Genomic DNA, 21,704 nt, shown 5'->3' with positions numbered 1-21,704 from the left:
GAACTCTTTGACCGTCTACGCGGAGCAAATATCTTCACCAAACTGGATCTAAGGGGCGCGTATAATCTTTTTCGCATCCGTAAAGGTGATGAGTGGAAAACCGCTTTCAATACCAGAGATGGACATTTTGAATATCTAGTCATTCCCTTTGGGCACTGCACGCCCCTGTAGTCTTCCAGGATTTTGTTAATGAGATCCTTCGGGACTTATTGCATACCTGTGTTGTGGTCTACTTGGATGGCATCTTGATTTTTTCCTCTAACTTAGAAGAACACTGTCGTCATGTCCGTCAAGTGCTCCAAAGACTCCGTGTAAACCACCTATACGCTAAATTTGAAAAATGCCTCTCTGAATGCAACAGTCTTCCTTTCCTAGGTTATCTAGTCTCTGGACAAGAGCTTCAAAAGGATCCAGATAAAATGTCGGCGGTTTTGGATTGGCCATGCCCTTCTGGACTCCGTGCTATCCAACGCTTCCTGGGATTCGCCAACTATTATAATTAACAGTTTATTCCCCACTTCTCTACCATTGTGGCTCCTATTGTGGCTCTGACTAAGAAGAATGCTAATCCAAAGTCTTGGCCTCCACAAGCGGATGAGGCCTTCAAACGTCTCAAAGCTGCCTTCGCCTCTGCACCAGTTTTTTCCAGACCTGATCCGTTGAAACCATTCTTCTTGGAAGTAGATGCTTCCTCAGTCGGAGCCGGAGCGATTCTTATACAAAAAAAGCTACTGGACGGAACATTACTTCTGTTTTTTTCTCAAAGACTTTCTCTCCGGCAGAAAAGAACTACTCTATTGGAGATCGTGAACTCCTGGCCATCAAGTTGGCACTCGAGGAGTGGAGACATCTATTGGAGGGTTCCAAACACCCCATTGTCATTTACACTGACCACAAGAATTTGTCTTACCTCCAGTCCGCTCAGCATTTGAATCCTCGCCAGGCTAGATGGTCGTTGTTTTTTGCCCGCTTCAACTTCGAGATACACTTCCGTCCCGTTGACAAGAATGTCAGAGCTGATGCCCTATCTCATTCTTCTGATGCCTCCGAGTCTGAAGCCCCTCTGCAGCATATTATACCACCTGAGTGCCTGGTCTCCTCTGCTCCAGCCTGGGGCAAACACCCCCTGGAAAGACTTTTATTCCTCCACGCCTTCGCCTCAGGATCCTAAAATGGGGGCATTCTTCTCACTTGGCTGGTCATGCTGGCATTAAAAAGTCCATTCAGCTAATATCCCATCTGTATTGGTGGCCTACACTGGAGAGTGACGTTACTGATTTTGTTAGGGCTTGTACTGTTTGTGTCCGGGATAAAACTCCTCGCCAGAAGCCTGCTGGTCTCCTCCATCCTTTGCCCGTCCCTGAGCAACCATGGTCCCAAATTGCCATGGATTTCATTACAGATCTTCCTGATTAACATGGTAACACAGTCATTTGGGTGGTCGTTGATCGTTTCTCCAAGATGGCCCACTTTGTTCCTCTGCCAGGTCTTCCTTCCGCACCTCAGTTGGCTAAACATTTTTTCCTCCAAATTTTTCGCCTCCACGGACTACCCACGCATATTGTTTCTGACAGAGGCGTGCAATTTGTTTCTAAATTCTGGAGGGCTCTCTGCACCCAGTTGAAGATTATACAACATTTTTCATCTGCCTATCATCCACAATCTAATGGACAAGTGGAAAGAGTGAACCAGGTTTTAGGCGATTATCTTCGGCACTTTGTTTCTTCTCGCCAAGACGATTGGGTCGACCTCCTGCCCTGGGCCGAATTTTCTTATAATTTAAAAAATCCTCCGTAAAATCTCAATTTTTTGTGGTGTACGGCCGTCACCCTCTTCCCCCCTCCCGTTGCCCACTTCTTCTAGTGTTCCTGCTGTGGATGAGCTGACTCAGGATTTCCCCTCCATCTGGCGTGACACCCATGATTGTCTCCAATTGGCTTCCTCCCGGATGAAGAAACATGCTGACAAGAGCAGAAGGGCTCCTCTCGTTTTTTCTCCGGGTGACAGAGTATGGCTCTCCGCCAAATATATTCGTTTCCGGGTCCCGAGCTACAAGTTGGGCCCGCGGTTCTTAGGCCTGTTCAAAGTTCTAAGACAGATCAACCCTGTGTCCTATCAGCTCCACCTTCCTTCCTCTCTCCGCATTCCTAACTCTTTTCATGTCTCGTTACATAAATCTGTTATCCTTAATTGTTTCTCTCCTAAGGTTCCTGTTCCTGTCCCTGTCTCCGGTTCCTCTGATGTCTTTTCTGTCAAACAGATCCTCGCCTCCAAGGTGGTCAGAGGTAAAAAAAAATTTGGGTGGATTGGGAGAATTGCTGTCCTGAGGAGAGATCCTGGGAGCCTGAAGCCAACATCTTAGACAAGGACCTCATTGCCAGGTTTCTTGGCTCCAAAAAGAGGGGGAGACCAAAAGGGGGGGGTACTGTTACGCTGAGCGCTCCGGGTCCCCCTCCTCCTCCGGAGCGCTCGTGGCGACTTCTGCCCTGCAGCGCTCCGGTCAGCAGCGCTGACCGGAGACGCTGTTCTGTTGTGCCCGGCGGGGATGCGATCCGCCTAGCGGGACGTGCCCGTTTGCGGATCGCATCCCGTCCCACTCACCTGTCCCGGTCTCCTGCTGGGTCCCGGTGCGCGCGGCCCCGCTCTCTAGGGCGCGCACACGCCGGGGTTCTCAGATTTAAAGGGCCAGCGCACGGCTAATTGGTGCCTGGCCCAATCAGTCTAATCAGCTTCCATCTGTTCCATGTGCATAAAAGTCTGCTTCCGTTCCCTGACGGATCTTGTTGCCTTGTGCCCTGAGAAAGCGTTATTGTGTGTTCCCAAGCCTGTGTACCCAGACCTTCTGCTGTTGCCCCTGACTACGAACCTCGCTGCCTGCCCTGACCTTCTGCTACGTCTGACCTCGCCTCTGTCTAGTCCTTGTGTACCGCGCCTGTCTCAGCTGTCAGTGAGGTTGAGTCACTATCGGGTGGAACGACCTGGGGGTTACCTGCCGCTGCAAGTCCATCCCGCTTTGCGGTGGGCTCTGGTGAAAACCAGTAACCCCTTAGATTCCATTCCCCTGGTACAGCCCACGCCATCACCTCACTGACACAGAGGATCCACCACCAGTGTCCTCTCCGCATACCAGTCTGGATCCTGACAGGTGTCATTATACTTCCATAGGAATCTTCCAATTGAAATAATTGAAAAATTTATTGACCACCGGGGTAGATATGTCTTTGTACATGTTAAAATCAGAGAGCAAATGTTGATATTGGCATTTTTTTTATATCCCCCCTCCATTTCAGGTGGGTCCACTGAATTATTTTTTGAAATTTTTAAAGGGGAAAGAGGATATTCCAATGTTTATTTGGGGTGACTTTAATAGCGTAATGGATAAGGAGAAGGACAGGAGGAGTGTTCGAAGTAGTAAAGACCAGTCTAAATCATCTCAAACACACTTGGTTAGACTGATGGGAGAATTACCGTATTTATCGGTATATACCACGCACCGGCCTATAACATGCACCCTCATTTTACCAAGGATATTTGGGTAAAAAAAGTTTTTTACCCAAATATCCATGGTAAAATGAGGGTGCGTGTGTGTGCATGTGTATACCCCGATACACCCCCAGGAAAGGGAGGGGGAGAGAGGCCGTCGCTTCCCGCTTCTCTCCCCCTGCCTTTCCTGGGGTCTAGAGATCTGCTGCTGCCGCTTCTCTCCCGCTGGCTATTGGTGCCGCTGTACGTTCTCTCCCCCTGACTATCGGGGCTGGCGCCCCATTGCCGATAGCCAGGGGGAGAGAAGGGGCAGCGGCACCCATTGCCGGCGCCCCTGCCCCGTTGCCTCCCCCCATCCCCGGTTGCATAATTACCTGTTGCCGGGGTCGGGTCCACACTGCTTCAGGCCTCCGGTGTGCGCCCCCTGCGTCGTTGCTATGCACTGCATGGCGCGGCACAATGACAAGTGACGTAGGTAGGTTGGAAAGATATTTGGAGACAATTTTATCTGACAATAGACGTGTTCTCATGTTAATTAGCCTCCTGCCAGTTTGCCTCCCATATAGATTTGTAATGATAGTGGTCTTCCAATGTTTAAAGATATGTCATATCACCCCCTAAATCAATATCAGACCATGGATTAATAACAGAAATTATGATTAAGGGGGAACTGCTGGGACGTTCACGTAACTTCAGAGTAAATCCCTATTGGTTGAGTATTATTGATAAGAAAAGCTAATTGAAACTCAGCTTAAGGAATTTTTAGATATAAATTATGCATCAACATCTATTCAAATAGTGTGGGATTCCTTCAAAGCTCATGTTCAAGGGTTACTATTTAGGGAAATATCACATAAGCGGAAGGAATTTGGAGAAGTGGAGAAAAAACTGAAGGAGGAAGTAACGGAGAGTGAGAGGGAGTTTGCCAGGAATCCGGGACAGAAACAATATCACTAAATAGTTTTAAGGAATTTTTGCAGGAAAAGGCTGTACATAAACTCTTCCTGCCCCCGAAAAAAGACTTTATCGAATGGGCTAAACAGGGTAGTTTGTTGGCCAAATTACTTCAAAAGGGTTAGTATGGATATTGGAAGTATATTGTTGCCAGGAGGAGAAATAGTAACCAAACCTAAAGAAATATGGCAGAAGGTAGTTGAGTTTTTTCTAGCTTAAATAAAATCTGATATTAAATTTTCTGAGAGTAAATGGGACTTATTTATGGGGCAGACAAGGCTACCAAAACTCACGGAATTATTAAGAGATCATCTGGAAAGACCTATAAATCTGGAGGAAGTGAAAGCTGCCCTTGATTCCCTATCTGAGAAGTCAGCTCCCGGTCCGGATGGTATTCCGGTGGGGATATATAAGGAATGGGGGGAAATATTGTTGCCCAAATTATTGAATATTTCTAATGACTCCTTGCAGGGTGGCATGCTCCCCCCATCCATGATGGAGAGGAATATTACTCTAATTCCTAAGAAAGAACAGTCCATAATAGAGCTGACCTCCCAATCACCTTGTTGAATGTGGATGTGAAAATTTTAGCAAATATTTTTGCTAAAATTTTCACATCCACATTCAACAAGGTGATTGGCACGTAGGTTGGTTGAGGTAATACCGACATTGATTCACGGGGACCAGTCTGGATTAAATCCAGTTAGGCAAATCCATGACAATATAGCATAGTTTTTGGCTAGCATGCAGATGGAGGGGGACCCCTCCCACTCCACCTTGTCATTGGATGCTATTAAAGCCTTTAACAGGGTGGAGTGGGAGTTTCTGTGGTGAGTAATGGATCAGTTTGAGTTCGGTGAAAGGTTTATTAGATGGTTGAAACTGTTATATAATGACCCCATCGCTAGTATCATAATTAATGGAAGATTGACAGATTCCTTTCCATTGTCTAGGGGTCCTAGACAAGGATGTCCCCTCTTCCCGCTCCTTTTTGTATTATTTATACAACCACTGGCTAAGGCAGTTAGGAGGTCGGTAGATATAAGGGGGTTTGGAATTAAAGAAGAGAATAATAAGATTCTTCTATATGCCGATGATATGATTTTATTCTTAGACCAACTAAATGATACAATACCAACTGTAATGAAAATTGTTGAGGAATTTGGAGAAATATCTGGAATGAAGGTAAATTGGGAGAAATCCTTCTTATTGCCAGTAGTAGAAGGGACAGAAGTTAAGAGATCATGGGATAACGTGTTTAAAAACAGGTGAATCACTAAAATATTTAGGCATAGAAATTACATCAAGTAGTAAATCCTTCATGGAAGCAAACCAGTGAAAGAAAAAAAATCAAGAAAAAAGTAAGTAAATGGTGTAAACTACCGTTATAACAGGCAGATAGAGTGGCGGCACTAATGATGATCTTTTTACCGCAGATTTTGTATGTTATCAGGGCTGCCCCAGTATGGGTACCGGATTCCTGGTTTAAAGGTTTAGAAGCAATCCTTAATAGATTAATATGGGGACGGGTTGAGTAAGAAAAAAAAATATTCATCTCTTACTCTTCTGGAAGGGAAAGGAGGATGGGCACTGCCGAACTTAAAATTTTATCTACTGGCGGCAAAAGTACAGGATATAAAGCAAGGTAGTAAGAATTATATTGTTACGCACCTGAATGCGGGCTGTCACGAAACTGGATGTGGATCCTCTACCTGTGTGGCTGATGACTCGGACCGTATGGGGGAGCGGAGTCTAAGGTGCCGCTGGCCTTCACCAGAGCCTGCCGCAAAGCAGGATGGATTTGCTGCGGCAGGCGACACCCAGGTCGCTACCCCCTACACGGCTCGACCACATAGGTAACTGGGCAAAGCGGGGTACCGGAGGATGAGGCGTAGTCAACTTAGCAGAAGGTCTCGGCAGGTGGCAAAGGTTCGGAGTCAAAAAACGTAGCAGGAAGGTCATGAAACACGGGTAGGCAAAACAGGCAATGGGAACGCTTTCTCTTATAAGCACTGAAGATCTGGCAGGGGGGCGTGGGAGGTGCAAATAACTTATAACATGGTGACAGGTGAATTCACAAATTATGGGCGCACTGGCCTTTCAAATTTCAAAACTACGGCACGTGCGCCCTAAGGGACGCGGACCCGCACGCCGGGGCTGAGAGGTAGCAGCTGCAGGAGTGGAGTGAGGTAAGAGACGGGTTGGGATTCACATGCAGGCGCGTCCCGCGATGCGAATCCCGGCCCCGCTGGCGGTAGGGGACGCTGCGCCGCCGGCCAGTGTCTTTGGCCAGAGCGCAGTATGTTACAGTACCCCCCCCCCCTTGGTCTCCCCCTCTTTTTATGGCTCAAGAATCTTTTCAGAAGATCCTTATCCAGGATGTTATCCTGTGGCTCCCAAGACCTCTCTCCAGGACCGAATCCCTCCCAATCTACAAGAAAGAAACGTTTACCTCTGATGAGCTTGGAGTCCAAGCTTGAATTTCCTTGACAGAATATGCATCAGAGGTACCAGAGATGGGAGTGGGAGAAATGTCCTTTTTAGTGAAGCGGTTATGGATGACTGGTTTCAGGAGGGAGACATGGAAAGAATTTGGGATCCGGAGAGAGGAGGGCAGATGTAGCGAATATGCCACTGGATTAAGACGTCTCTTGACATTGAAAGGCCCCAAATAGCATGGTCCCATTTTGTAGCAAGGTACTCTGAAGTGGATATATTTAAATGACAGCCATACTCTGTCCCCGGGTGAAAATTCAGGAGGAGGATGCCTTTTCTTGTCCGCTTGAGATTTCATACGGGTCGTGGCACGAAGAATGGAGAGATGAGTCTTCTTCCAAATGGCGGTGAAGTTCCGTACTAATTCATCAGCCATAGGGACTCCGGAGGAAGAAGGTAAGGGTAGAGGAGGACGAGGATGAAGTCCATAGACTACATAGAAGGGTGAAGTTCCTATAGATTCGGTATCCCGTACGAAAACTCAGCCCTGGGTAGAAGATCAGACCAGTCGTCATGGCGGGCGGAGGCAAAGTGGCGAAGATAATACCCCAAAATCTGATTCACCCTCTCAATTGGACCATTAGACTGGGGTTGATAGGCAGAGAAGAAATCCTGATTAATTTGAAGTTGTGAGCAGAGTGCCCTCCAGAATTTGGAGACGAACTGGACTCCGCGGTCAGAGACAATATGTGTCGGCAATCCATGGAGACGGAAGATAAGGAACAGTTTGGCTAGTTGAGGTGCGGATGGTAACCCAGGCAAAGGCACAAAATGAGCCATCTTAGAAATTGGTCCACAACAACCCAGATAACTGTATTGCCGCTAGAAAAAGGAAGATCCGTAGTAAAGTCCATTGCAATGTTAGACCAGGGCAGATCAGGGCAAAGGATGTAGTAGACCGGCAGGCTTTGCACGTGTTGTTTTGTCCCGGGCACAAACATAGCAAGTACGAACAAAGTCCATGACATCCCGTTTCAGAGTGGGCCACCAATACTGTCGAGAACTTAGTTGCAAGGATTTACGGATACCAGCATGACCTGCCAAGAGAGAAGAATGACCCCATTTCAAGATCTGAAGTCTCAAACAAGGAGAAACATAAGTATTCCCAGGGGTCAGACGCTGAAGACTTGCCGGTGCTGTGGAAGATCTACCTCAGAAGATCTAGATAGATTCTTCTCTGCTGGACGAAAATGAATAAAAAAGTTAAATCTGGAGAAGAACAGGGACAAGCGAGCCTGATGCGGATTGAGACGATGGGCTGACTGAAGATAAAGCAGGTTCTTGTGTTCCGTATAGATGGTTATTGGATGCACAGAGCCCTCTAAGAGATTGCAACTAAGATAGGGAAAAAACATCACACCATGTGTCCCCATATTTGAGATAAAAAGCAAGCTTTGGCAATATGCAGTATAAGCAGCAGACATATCTGCTGCATAATGAATATGACACATACCTGATTGCTGGCAAGGACGTGCACCAGGCTAGGCCGGAACATGTTGCGCCATTGCCATGACTAAATACCTGCTCCGGCGCCACAAATGACCCGCCAGCGATACGTCATCCACTATGCGTCCCGCACCGATGACTGGAAGTTCGCATCCTGGACCGGAAGTGCACATCGCACAGCACAACCGCTGCCGGAGTCAGGTGGCGGGGAGCCGGTAAGGCAGCATCTAGCATTACATAATAGAGATAGGTCCCGATACTAGACTTGTCTCTAATACTTACCTGGAGCTGCCCTCATGCGCTTCCCACAACCTCTGGGAAGAGACAATGCACCAGGGAGGCACTGGAAGCCTGATAATACCACAGGCAGAGCCAGTCCTCATAGACATATAGTTAAGTATGGCTAATCTGCAAAATACAGTATGCCCAGGAGTCACAAACCGTCCGTAGGACAGAAGAAAAAAACTGTGTGTCCATAGTTTTTTTGGGGGGGTTTATACCCTAGGGGAGGGTCAGTATCCAGGTGTATCTCAGGTCTGATTGATTAATTAATTAATGAGTCACATTCTTCTGTCCAGTAGGAAAAGGAAAGATGTTAACCCTTTGTGTGCTGCTGAGGGAAGAAATGGAAAAGAGAGTTTGAGAAGGAATGGGGCAAGTGGTAGTCAGGTTAGGTATTTGAGATAATCAAAGAGGCCATTTACAAATGATAAATATGCTTTCTGGGTGTAGCTTTTTAGTTTTTTTTTTCTCTCCACACAGGGAGGGGGGAGAGGGTGGGGGTGGAATGTATCCTGTGTTTAAACGCTGTAAACATTTTGTATGAATATAAACTTTAAAAGTAAAAGAATAAAAATAAAAAATTAATTGTTTTAATGACCCGTAGAGATGAGCGAACTTACAGTAAATTCGATTCGTCACGAACTTCTCGGCTCGGCAGTTGATGACTTTTCCTGCATAAATTAGTTCAGCTTTCCGGTGCTCCGGTGGGCTGGAAAAGGTGGATACAGTCCTAGGAGACTCTTTCCTAGGAATGTATCCACCTTTTGCAGCCCACCGGAGCACCTGAAGGCTGAACTAATTTAAGCAGGAAAAGTCATCAACTGCCGAGCCGAGAAGTTCGTGACGAATCGAATTTACTGTAAGTTCGCTCATCTCTAATGACCCATTAACAAAATCATTAAAATCAGCCATTAAACGTCCGTTACAAAACCCCATTATAGTCTATAGGATTTTTTAATTTCCCGTTTTAACCCGTAATAGCCCGTTATTAATAGCGGACATTATTTTCAGAGGGTAGAAAGTAACGGGAGGAATAGTGCATGCACTATTTCTCTCGTTACCCCTCCCGTCACAAAATAACGTCCTTTATTAATAATGGGCTATGACGGGTTAAAACGGGTAATGTAAAAATCCCATAGACTATAATAGGATTTTGTAATGGCCGTTTTTAATGGTTTTGTTAAAGGGTCATTATAACAGATCTTTAAAATGGAGCATTCTATAGTGTGAAAGCAGCCTTACTTACTAACTACAACTCCCAGCATGCCCTGATACAGCCTGTGGCTCAGCAGCTGCCCCAAACGAAAGCTACAACTCCCAGCATACCCTGATACAGCCTGTGGCTCAGCAGCTGCTCCAAATGAAAACTACAACTCCCAACATGTTGGACTATATAGTAGTATATAGTATAGGTCAGTATTTCCCAACCAAGGGCGCCTCCAGCTGTTGCAAAACTACAACTCCCAGCATGATGGACTATATAGTAGTATATAGTATAGGTCAGTATTTCCCAACGAAGGGTGTCTCCAGCTGTTACAAAACTACAACTCCCAGCATGATGGACTATATAGTAGTATATAGCATAGGTCAGTGTTTCCCAACCAGGGGTGCCTCCAGCTGTTGCAAAACTACAACTCCCAGCATGATGGACTATATAGTAGTATATAGTATAGGTCAGTATTTCCCAACGAAGGGTGTCTCCAGTTGTTACAAAACTACAACTCCCAGCATGATGGGCTATATAGTAGTATATAGTATAGGTCAGTGTTTCCCAACCAGGGGTGCCTCCAGCTGTTGCAAAACTACAACTCCCAGCATGATGGACTATATAGTAGTATATAGTATAGGTCAGTATTTCCCAACGAAGGGTGTCTCCAGTTGTTACAAAACTACAACTCCCAGCATGATGGACTATATAGTAGTATATAGTATAGGTCAGTGTTTCCCAACCAGGGGTGCCTCCAGCTGTTGCAAAACTACAACTCACAGCATGCCCGGACAGCCGTTGGCTGTCCGGGCATGCTGGGAGTTGTAGTTTTGCAACAGCTGGAGGCACCCCTGGTTGGAAAGCACTGGTATAAGTTATAGTACAACATTCCAGGAGTTGGAGGATTGGTTGGATAAATACCGGCCATTGCATTGCCGGTATTTTTAATATAAAAATACCAGCAGGGTGGTAACATACCTACCAGGTGGACCCCTTCGGTGATGTCGTTCCTATATAAGTAATAAATTCTAAGTAATAGATAATTAGATGCAGAATTCTTGACTCTTAATTAAAATCAAGTGCACAGTGTAATCCTCCAGCATTAGGCCTTGAGGAAGTGCGAACATCAGCTCAGAGCACAGCCGTCCCCTCACACATGTCATTTTTCTGTTTGCAGTGAAATTTCGGAAGACAGCAAACAGTTCACTTCCTTGTGCAGCCAGAGGAGGAGCCTTCTCATTTCTTTTCACATCAACCAGCCCCTTCTCATACACCTCTAACAGACTCCTTCCTGTCCTGTCACATACAAGGCTCAGTGCAGACTGCTAGCAAGTGAAGCCTGAAATCCTTTCCATGGCTACAGATAGTAATAGTGCCTAAGGAGCTCTCAGCAGTCAGTGTCAGACTGTCTGTGCTGCTCTTTGGTAAGTTCATATATTCCTGATACTTTTGCTGCAGTCTCAGAATGGGACACTGATCTGTTACTAGGGGGTGGGTGGTCCTGTGCATGATACCCCTGGGATGCTCTATCTTATTTCCTAAACTTGCTGTCTAGAATGCTGTATTCTGATGGCTTCTGGGGAATACATTCTAGAATGCTGCATGCTGACAAGTTAGGATTATTACAATGTATTTTTGTTTACATGATGCTTTTGTGTTATTAAAATGCTGTACACTTAGAAAATAGAGCTAGGGGTGCAGTGAATGTTGTATGCCTGGGTTTATATAATAGTACTCTCATGGGTTAAGGTTCAGTGTATACAGTTAGTAGAATGCTATAGACTCATGTTAGGGTAATAGAGGACAGTATACTCATGAATAAAAGGATAATAGAATAATACACAACTTCTGTGTTTGGATGAGTAGAGTACAGGATGTTATTGACAAAGCAGGAATATAAAGAGGTTTCCATTTGGGGGTAAACTTATTAGTGTGTTGTATACTCAACACATAGAAGAAAGAGAATATTAAAATGTTTTCCCCCTAGGTTTTAATTGCATAGATTTTTTTTTTTTTTTTTTTGGGGGGGGGGGGGGGGGGGGGGTTCATATTCGGTATGAAAACAAATTGGAGCTGATACAATGTTGGCTGTGATAGAATACTGTGGAATGATAAATTACAGATTAATAAAGGTAATATTATTCATTATTTGAGGTAATAATGCGTATTATGGTTAGGGAAGTATAATGTCATGAGGATAATGCTCAGTTGTACACATATGTTCAGGTTAATGTATATACTTAGAAGTTAGGGTTAACATCCTTTCATACACTTAAAGCAGTGCTTCTCAACCAGGGTGCCTCCAGCTGTTGCAAAACTACAACTCCCAGCATGATGGACTATATAGTAGTATATTATAGGTCAGTAGTTCCCAACGAGGGGTGTCTCCAGCTGTTACAAAACTACAACTCCCAGCATGATTGACTATATAGTAGTATATTATAGGTCAGTAGTTCCCAACGAGGGGTGTCTCCAGCTGTTACAAAACTACAACTCCCAGCATGATGGACTATATAGTAGTATATAGTATAGGTCAGTGTTTCCCAACCAGGGGTGCCTCCAGCTGTTGCAAAACTACAACTCCCAGCATGCCCGGACAGCCTTCGGCTGTCCGGGCATGCTGGGGGTTGTAGTTTTGCAACAGCTGGAGGCACCCTGGTTGGGAAACACTGACTTCCAGGATGCGGTTACTAGAATGCTGTATACTTTGTATGGTGTATTTGTGTTGAGTAAGTCTCTATAAACTGCTGTTATGGGCTTGTTATTAATAATGCAGTGTAGTTTGGCAGCAATAGCCGGAGATATTCCTAATTTAGAATCTTTTCTGAGCAGTGACCCCTGTAAGGAGCTGACTTGATACAAAACAGAACATCACAGTGGTGCTGCTTGTGCGAACTGTCACATGTCATGATAGTACCATGTGCCACTGGGAACATATTATACACTACACCAACATTGTTTTTGCTTAGTTTCTGTATTATTCACAGTGGGGCTGCTTGTGTGAACTGTCACATGTCATGATAGTACCATGTGCCACTGGGAACATATTATACACTACACCAACATTGTTTTTGCTTAGTTTCTGTATTATTCACAGTGGGGCTGCTTGTGTGAACTGTCACATGTCATGATAGTACCATGTGCCACTGGGAACATATTATACACTACACCAACATTGTTTTTGCTTAGTTTCTGTATTATTCACAGTGGGGCTGCTTGTGTGAACTGTCACATGTCATGATAGTACCATGTGCCACTGGGAACATATTATACACTACACCAACATTGTTTTTGCTTAGTTTCTGTATTATTCACAGTGGTGCTGCTTGTGTGAACTGTCACATGTCATGATAGTACCATGTGCCACTGGGAACATATTATACACTACACCAACATTGTTTTTGCTTAGTTTCTGTATTATTCACAGTGGGGCTGCTTGTGTGAACTGTCACATGTCATGATAGTACCATGTGCCACTGGGAACATATTATACACTACACCAACATTGTTTTTGCTTAGTTTCTGTATTATTCACAGTGGGGCTGCTTGTGTGAACTGTCACATGTCATGATAGTACCATGTGCCACTGGGAACATATTATACACTACACCAACATTGTTTTTGCTTAGTTTCTGTATTATTCACAGTGGGGCTGCTTGTGTGAACTGTCACATGTCATGATAGTACCATGTGCCACTGGGAACATATTATACACTACACCAACATTGTTTTTGCTTAGTTTCTGTATTATTCACAGTGGTGCTGCTTGTGTGAACTGTCACATGTCATGATAGTACCATGTGCCACTGGGAACATATTATTCATTACACCAACATTGTTTTTGCTTAGTTTCTGTATTATTCACAGTGGGGCTGCTTGTGCGAACTGTCACATGTCATGATAGTACCATGTGCCACTGGGAACATATTATTCATTACACCACCATTGTTTTGCTTAGTTTTTTTTGTTATTCTGTAATCAACTCTTACTCATGGTGATATTGGGTGAGATTCTTAACATGGTAACTGAAGACCACAGTGTTGAGGCCCAGCATCCTCTGTATATTACTGTTAATAAACTTATTTAACCCCTTAAGTACCCGGGCTTTTTCCGTTTTTTCATTTTCAATTTTTCCTCTTTAACTTTAAAAAAAATCCTAACTCTTTAAAATTTTCACCTCAAATTCTATATGATGGCTTATTTTTTGCATCACTAATTCTACTTTGTAATGACATTAGTCATTTTACCCAAAAATCTACGGTGAAACAGGAAAAAAAATCAATGTGCGACAAAATTGATGAAAAAACACTATTTTGTAAGTTTTGGGGGCTTCCGTTTTTACGCAGTAAATTTTTCGGCAAAAATGACACCTTATCTTTATTCTGTCGGTCCATGTGGTTAAAATGATACCCTACTTGTATAGGTTTGATTTTGTATCACTTCAGAAAAAGACTTTGTAGGACCATGTTTTGCCCATTACTGTACATGCTAGTATCATGCATTTTACTGTACATTGTACTGTGTCCCTGATTCATATTCTCTGACGGTTGCTTGTAAGTTTATCTTCAAAAGTCTACCAAAAGCAGCTCCTTTGCCCAGTAGACATTTATCACCACAGACATTTACTAAAAGAGTAAAAAAAAAAAAAAACATAGTCTGAGAATATTTCCTAATTTATTAAAGGTGCCCTTATTGTCTATCCAAAGGCTGGGGATGATGTATAATACAGTTGCATGGGCAATGAGTGTCTAAACACTAGGTTGTCAGCATAGAGCACTGTTGTCAGACTGGAGCCAGAAAGTTAAAAAGATTTGTAAATTACTTCTATTTATCTATTTATCTTAACCCTTTCAGTACTTATCAGCTGCTGTATACTACAGATATACTACAGAGAAACTTGTGGGCCGACATTTATCATTGTCTTTAGACCGTTTTTTGTGTCTACAAAAGGCGCAAGCAGGGTTTATTTGCGCCTTTTTTGTGCCTTTTGGTTTACACATTTCTGCTGATTTTGGCAATACACATGATATGGAAGGGTTTTATCAACTGCTCCTTTTTGTTAAAAGGTGCAAAAAAAGGCACAAAGCCACTGAAAAGTCCGTAAAACTACACGAGCCGAGACTTAGCTTAGCTTTTTGCTGTATGTCAAGAGAGAAATTTCAAAAAATGTGGCCTGCACAAAATGTATCAAATGCTCTGCGACCATTTAATAAATTTGGTGTTCCTACACATTACCAGTACACAAAAAAAAAAGGTGTAGGAAAATGCTTCACTTACACCTACAATGATAAATGCCGGCCGTGAAGTTTTTTCCAGTCTGACAACAGTGTTCTCTGCTGACACCTCTGTCCATGTCAAGAACTGTCCAGAGCAGGAGAGGTTTTCAATGGGGATCTGCTTCTAATCTGGACAGTTCCAGACATGGACAGAGGTGTCTGCAGAGAGCACTGTTGTCAGACTGAAAAGAACTACACATTTTTCTCTGGATTATACAGCAGCTGATAAAAACTGGAAGGATTCAGATTTTGAAATAGAAGTAATTTACAAATCTGTTTATCTTTCTGGCGCCAGTTGATTTGAAAACATTTGTTTTCCACTTGTTTCCCCTGGAGTTCCCCTTTAAGAATGGGGCCCGGAGTCTTCCCACAGAATGAAGTGGTGAGCCTGTGTACACACTGCAGTTCCCTTAAATGTCTATGGGACTGGGATATGCATTGTGGGGCCTATTGGCAGGAATCTTGGAAGAAATTAACTGTTTGCTACCTGGGATATAATTTATTGCAATCTTATCAGCAATGAAGGTGATAAACTGTGTTCTTAAATGATAACAGGAATATTGCGTTTTTATCAGAACAATAAACTTAGTGTGTTTCTGTATGGCATCATATCACAAAAAAGCAATTTTGATAGAAAATAGCCTACGTATAAAAGACATACTGGAGTACAGTAGGGAACTGTAGAAGGCTAAGGGTGCTGTATTACTGTGCAGTGTCCTAAATAGGTAGTGTGCATGAGGCCATAACTAGGAATAAACAAAATCCTGCAGACTTATGATTCTGCTATCCAACTTCAGGAGCCAACTTTAACTTGTTTTTATTGGTCAGGCAATAGGAATTTTCCTAGACATAAGTAGAAATAGCAGCCTTGTTACAAGTAAAGATTGCAGGAGCACAGAAAAGGGTTAAGTGTTGAAAGCACTTAAGCATTTCACTTATAAAAAAAAAAAAAAAACCCTGCGGAGTTCTGAAATAGAGATTTCTCCCCTGCTAGGAGGCTTAGCAGAATGTAATAAAGGCCTTTCACTGGACTAATATACATCATGGTATATAAGATGTTTATGTATATTCTCTCTTTCACAAAATCCAATGCATTTTTCTTGATTATGTATTCCTGCTAATGTTCCCTAGTTATCTATACCTGCAGTTTCCTACGCTTTTACCGTAGGTTTACCCAGGTTGTGTCTGTAGTGGGTATGGCATATTGGCTAATGGATTTAAAAGGTGTTTGTTGGCATGTGCAATGTATCCAAGCTAAATACGGCATTGAATAAAAAACACACATGCTTGCCATGGTCCAGTTCTCTTTGCATTATTATAGTTATTATTTTATAGGTTTCATATATGTTTCACTTATCTTACTTCAGCAATAAAATTACAAGTGATAATTGCTTACATTATTCATTATAGAAATATACATTTACATTGAAGCTTGTGTAACTGAGAACAATCGTCTTTGACTACACTATTATTTCCTCTGTTCATGCAAACACATCGGGGGGCAAGGGGGTGAATTTATCAAAACCTGTGTATAGGAAAAGTTGCCCAGTTGCCCATAGCAACCAATCAGCTCGCTTCTTTCATTTTTGAAAAGGCCTCTGAAAAATGAAAGAAGTCAACTTTGCCTCAGTACTGGTGCTGATAAGTCTCCCCCATCATCTTCTGTGGATGATCACTCTATGGTCGGGTTCACACTGAGAATCTCTGTCCGGAAAAATCCCGAGTGCAGCCAGCGCCGCAAAGACATTGCCGTCCCGACAGATGACAATGTCTCTGGAACTGATTGTGCCAGAACATTGAGCAAAATCATGAAACTGCATGTTCTGAAGTAGTAACAGGCAGTTCTGCCTGCTGTTAATTGCTTCTCAGTGGTGCACAAGTCTATTTGGGTCCCTTTCAGTTGTTTAGATAACCCAGGGCCCCCAAACAGTGGCTCAGGAGCCACAGGTGTAGCTTTCAACCCTCTTTTCTCCATATGAATTTTGCGCTATGACCATATACACTGACACTTGACATTGTTGCAAATATATTCCAAGCACAGAAGAGTGCAAATATTGGCATTGTTAACCCCTTAAGGACTGAGCCCTTTTTCACCTTAAGGGTGCGTTCCCACAGGGCGTATACGCAGCGTATTTGACGCTGCTCAATTTATGGCAGCAGCGGGAAATACGCTGCGTATTCCTTGCTCACTATACACACAGGGCTTTCTGGAGGCAGCCCTATGTGTATAGGGAGTTTTGGAGGCGGGGCCGTGTGCCGCCTCCAAAACTCACTATACACATTGGGCTGCCGCCGGAAAGCCCTGTGTGTATAGTGAGCGAGGAATATGCAGCGTATTTCCCGCTGCTGCCGTAAATTTTGCGCAGCGTCAAATACGCTGCGTATATGCTCTGTGGGAACGCACCCTAAGGGAGCGTTCACACCGAGTAATTCAAGAGGAATTTACTCGAGTAATTCCTCTTGAATTCTCCGCTCCAAATGAATGCACATCTCCTCTGCCCATTGACTTTAATGTTATTTCTGCTGGCCTGTTCACACTGCGGAAATTCTGCCCGCGAATTTCACGCGAAAATAAAATTATTTTTTCCGCCTGTAAATTTTTTGGTGTGAATTACTCTTCATTTACTCCGTGTGAACTAAGGCTGGAATTCCACTAGTTTTTTTTTTGGGGCGGGGGAAACTGCCAAGAAAAACACCAATTCTGCCGCATGAGAATGAGAAATTGCAAAATTCATATTCCACTTGGCGTTTTTCACTTTGGCATTTTTTTTATCCTTTTGGCGTTTTTTCACTCTTTTTTTTTGCGTTTTTCAGATCGTTGGTAATCGCAGCATGTTGAGCCACTGGCGATTTTATTTGATTTTATTTTTTTGTCAAAATCATGGCGTTTTTCTCCCATAGAAGTCTATGGGAGTGAAAAAACACCAAGATGTGTGGGTTTTAACTTTGGCGTTTTTGCAAGCGGTTTCCATTCTTTTTTGGACTTTAGCGATCCAAAAAAGTAATGGAGATACCTTTTTTAAATAAAATTTCGTAGGGTACCATAAAAAAAAAAAAGATACAGTAGTGAAGGGAAAATTTGTATCTAACGAAATGTATCTTTTTAATAACAACATTTTTATTACTTTTTAAACTTTTTATGTGGGAGGGCGGGGACCTAAAAATGTAGCTGACAATAATAAAAATGTAGTGTGTGTGTGTGTTTTTTCACTTTTTTCCTTTATTTTTTTAAATTTTTTTTTTAGGTAGTACTACTACTCCCAGCATGAAACACACTGTTCCATGATGGGAGTAGTAGTACCTGTACTAAAAACAGATCGCCCGTTGCGATCCTCCTGTATAATGTATAGACACAGCCGGCTGCTCTTCTATGGTCCCCTGCATTGCCGTATATAAACACCTATTCATATTTCCCGCAGAGCTGTGATTGACCAAATGGTTCCAGCCAATCACAGCTCTCTGTGGGATATATGAATATGTGTATATATACGGCCGTGCAGGGGACCATAGAAGAGCGGCCAGATCTATACATTATACAGGAGGATCACAGCGGGTGTCAGTTGTGACATCCGTTGTGATCTTTCCTTAACTGCCGGTAATACAGCTTCCAACATGTAGCGCACTCTGCTTCCTGCTGGGAGCTGTAGTACCTGCATTAATAGACAGTTCGCAGTGGGTGTCAGAAGTTACACTCGCTGCGATCTGTCTATTAATGCAGGTACTACAGCTCCCAGCATGGAGCAGAGTGTGCTTCATGTTGGGAATAGTAGTACTTGCAGTTAAGGAAAGATCACAGTGGGTATCACTACTGACACCCGCTGTGATCGTCCTGTCTATAGCAGAGATGGAGCGGCTGTATACAGCGCTCGCATCTCTGCTCTGCACTATACTCCGGGCCGGCCACTCACTCATTAATATTTTCCTCAGAGCTGTGATTGGCTGCAACCATCCGGCCAATCACAGCTCTGGTGATTTTCTATTCACATCACTGGCCGGAGTACAGAGCAGAGATGCGAGAGCTGTATAGAGCCTCTCGCATCTCTGCTATATTATGGACGATCGCATCGGGTGTCAGGACTGATACCCAGGGCGATATGTCTATAGTACAGCTTCTACTACTCCCATCATGGAACAGTCTGTTCCATGCTGGGAGTAGTAGTACTACATAAAAAAGAAAATAGAGAAAAAAAAGTGAAACACACACACTTTATTAAAAAAAATAATAAAAATGTTGTTATAAAATATAAACATTTCTTTTAATAAAAAATTTTCCATCACTGCTGCATCCTTCTTTTTTTTTTTTTTTAGTACCCAACAAATTTGGTGCAAAAAGGGTGCAATTTCCACACAAATGAAAAAACGGCAGACACAGGAGATTGCATAGGCGTTTTTTCAGGCGTTTTTTTAATCCCAAAAAACGCAGCACAAAAAAACAAGTGGAATCCTAGCCTAAGGACTGAGCCTTTTTTTTGCAATTCTGACCTCTGTCACTCCATGCATTAATAACTCTGGGATGCTTTTAACGATTATTCTGATTCCGAGATTGTTTTTCGTGACATATTCTACTTTATGTTAGTGTTAAATTTTCGTCGTTACTTGCATCCTTTCTTGGTGAAAAATCCCCAAAAATTTAGCATTTTCTAACTTTGAAACTCTCTGCTTGTAAGGAAAATGGATATTCCAAATAAATTTTATATCGATTCACAAACACAATATGTCTACTTTATGTTGGCATCAGAAAGTTGACATGTTTTTACTTTTTGAAGGGCTTCAAAATATAGCAGCAATTTTCAAAATGTTCACAAAAATTTCAAAATCTGAATTTTTCAGGGACCAGTTAACTTTGAAGTGGATTTGAGGGGCATTTCTGTGAGAACTACCCCATAAATGACCCCATTATAGAAACTACACCCCTCAATGTATTCAAAATGACATTCAGAAAATGTGTTAACCCTTTAAGTGTTTCCCAAGATTAGCAGCAATGTGGAGGAGAAAAATCAAAATCTGCATTTTTTACACTAACATGTTGGGCTGTAAGCACAATCTCCACCTGTGAATGTCGGGCCCTCATACCACCCTCATGGAGTCTGTTTCTGACCATTTGAGTGGACACATGCACATTTGTGGCCAGCTGGAGGTCATTTTGCAGGACTCTGGCAGTGCTCCTCCTGCTCCTCTTTGCACTAAGGCAGAGGTAGCGGTCCTGCTGCGGGGTTGTTGCCCTCCTACGGCTTCCTCCACATCTCCTGATGTACTGGCCTGTCTCCTGGTAGTGCCTCCATGCTCTGGACACTACGCTGACAAACAGAGCAAACCTTCTTGCCATAGCTCGCATTGATGTACCATCCTGGATGAGCTGCACTACCTGAGCCACTTGTGTGGGTTGTAGACTCCGTCTCATGCTACCACTAGAGTGAAAGCACCTCCAGCATTCAAAAGTGACCAAAACATCAGCCAGAAAGCATAGGAACTGAGAAATGGTCTGTGGTCACCACCTGCAGAATCACTCATTTATGGGGGTGTCTTGCTAATTGCCTATAATTTCCACCTGCTGTCTGTTCCATTTGCACAACAGCATGTGAAATTGATTGTCAATCAGTGTTGCTTCCTGAGTGAACAGTGTGATTTCACAGAAGTGTCATTGACTTGGAGTTACATTGTGTTGTTTAAGTGTTCCCTTTATTTTTTTGAGCAGTGTGTATAAAACTCAAAAGCCCTGATTTACTAAGAGTGGAGTGTAGGTTTCTTTGTGGGGTTTAATTCCCTATCATTTATTTTCCAAGGTATTTACTAAGGTTTCCCTACATTTTCCACTTTCCTTACATTTTGCTTTTTTTTTTTTTACACCTGCTCTGATCTCTCTGTTTTTCCTCAGCTCAAATCCACAACATTTTATGTGGAAACTTTAGTAAATATGTTTGTTGTGTTTTTGTGAAAATGTCGGGAACACGCCCCATTTCGGAGACCATGCCCCCTTTTCTGGCGACCACGCCCCTTTTTCGGGTTTTCTTAGCAAAATGGAGAGTTAGTCGGGGTTTTTCCAATTCTGGTGCAAAGTCTGGCGCAATGCGACAGAATCTGGCGCACAACCCGACAAAACATTTCGGGTTTGCAATAGAAAATAAGGGGTCAATGTGTGTGTATGTATGTATGTTCCAGCATCACTTCCAAACAGCTAAAAATATTAACATGAAACTTGGCACACATGTTACTTATATGTCAACAACAAACATAGGATAGATAAATTAACCCTTACCCACCACCATTTACCAGGGTTCCGGGTTTTTATTTAAAGTCCTATACTAGTCTATGGGAAATATATGTTACTTCATAACTTCCAAAGAGCTGGAGATTTTTCGATAATACTGGGTCACATGTTACTTATATGTCCACAAAAAATATAGGATAGTTAATTCAACCTTAAGCTACCCTGATTTGCGTCGGATGGGGTTTTTTGTTTAAAGTCCAATGCAAATCTATGGGAAATGTATGTTTCAGCATAACTGCGATACGGTTGGAGATATTTCGATAATACTTGGTCACATGTTACTTATATGTTA

The 21,704-nt window shown here is 43.1% G+C and overlaps 1 protein-coding gene across 4 annotated transcripts in view; it reads left to right on the top strand.

Annotated features, from left to right (window-relative positions):
* The window catches only part of GCNT4 (glucosaminyl (N-acetyl) transferase 4), a 113,675-nt gene that overhangs the window by 73,308 nt on the left and 18,663 nt on the right, over window positions 1-21,704 (top strand). For 2 of the 4 annotated variants that reach the window (XM_056540074.1, XM_056540048.1), the window contains exon 3: window positions 11,046-11,292. The exons of the other annotated variants lie outside the window; for them this stretch is intronic. The gene's annotated coding sequence lies outside the window, so the exon portion shown is untranslated. The remainder of the gene's footprint in view (window positions 1-11,045; window positions 11,293-21,704) is intronic. 4 annotated transcript variants of the gene reach the window in all.

The sequence above is a fragment of the Hyla sarda genome, chromosome 1 (assembly GCF_029499605.1).
Source record: "Hyla sarda isolate aHylSar1 chromosome 1, aHylSar1.hap1, whole genome shotgun sequence".
In the NCBI taxonomy this organism is placed as follows: Eukaryota; Metazoa; Chordata; class Amphibia; order Anura; family Hylidae; genus Hyla; species Hyla sarda.
Note: the sequence above shows the minus strand (reverse complement) of the source record. Positions and strands in the feature narration are given on the sequence as shown.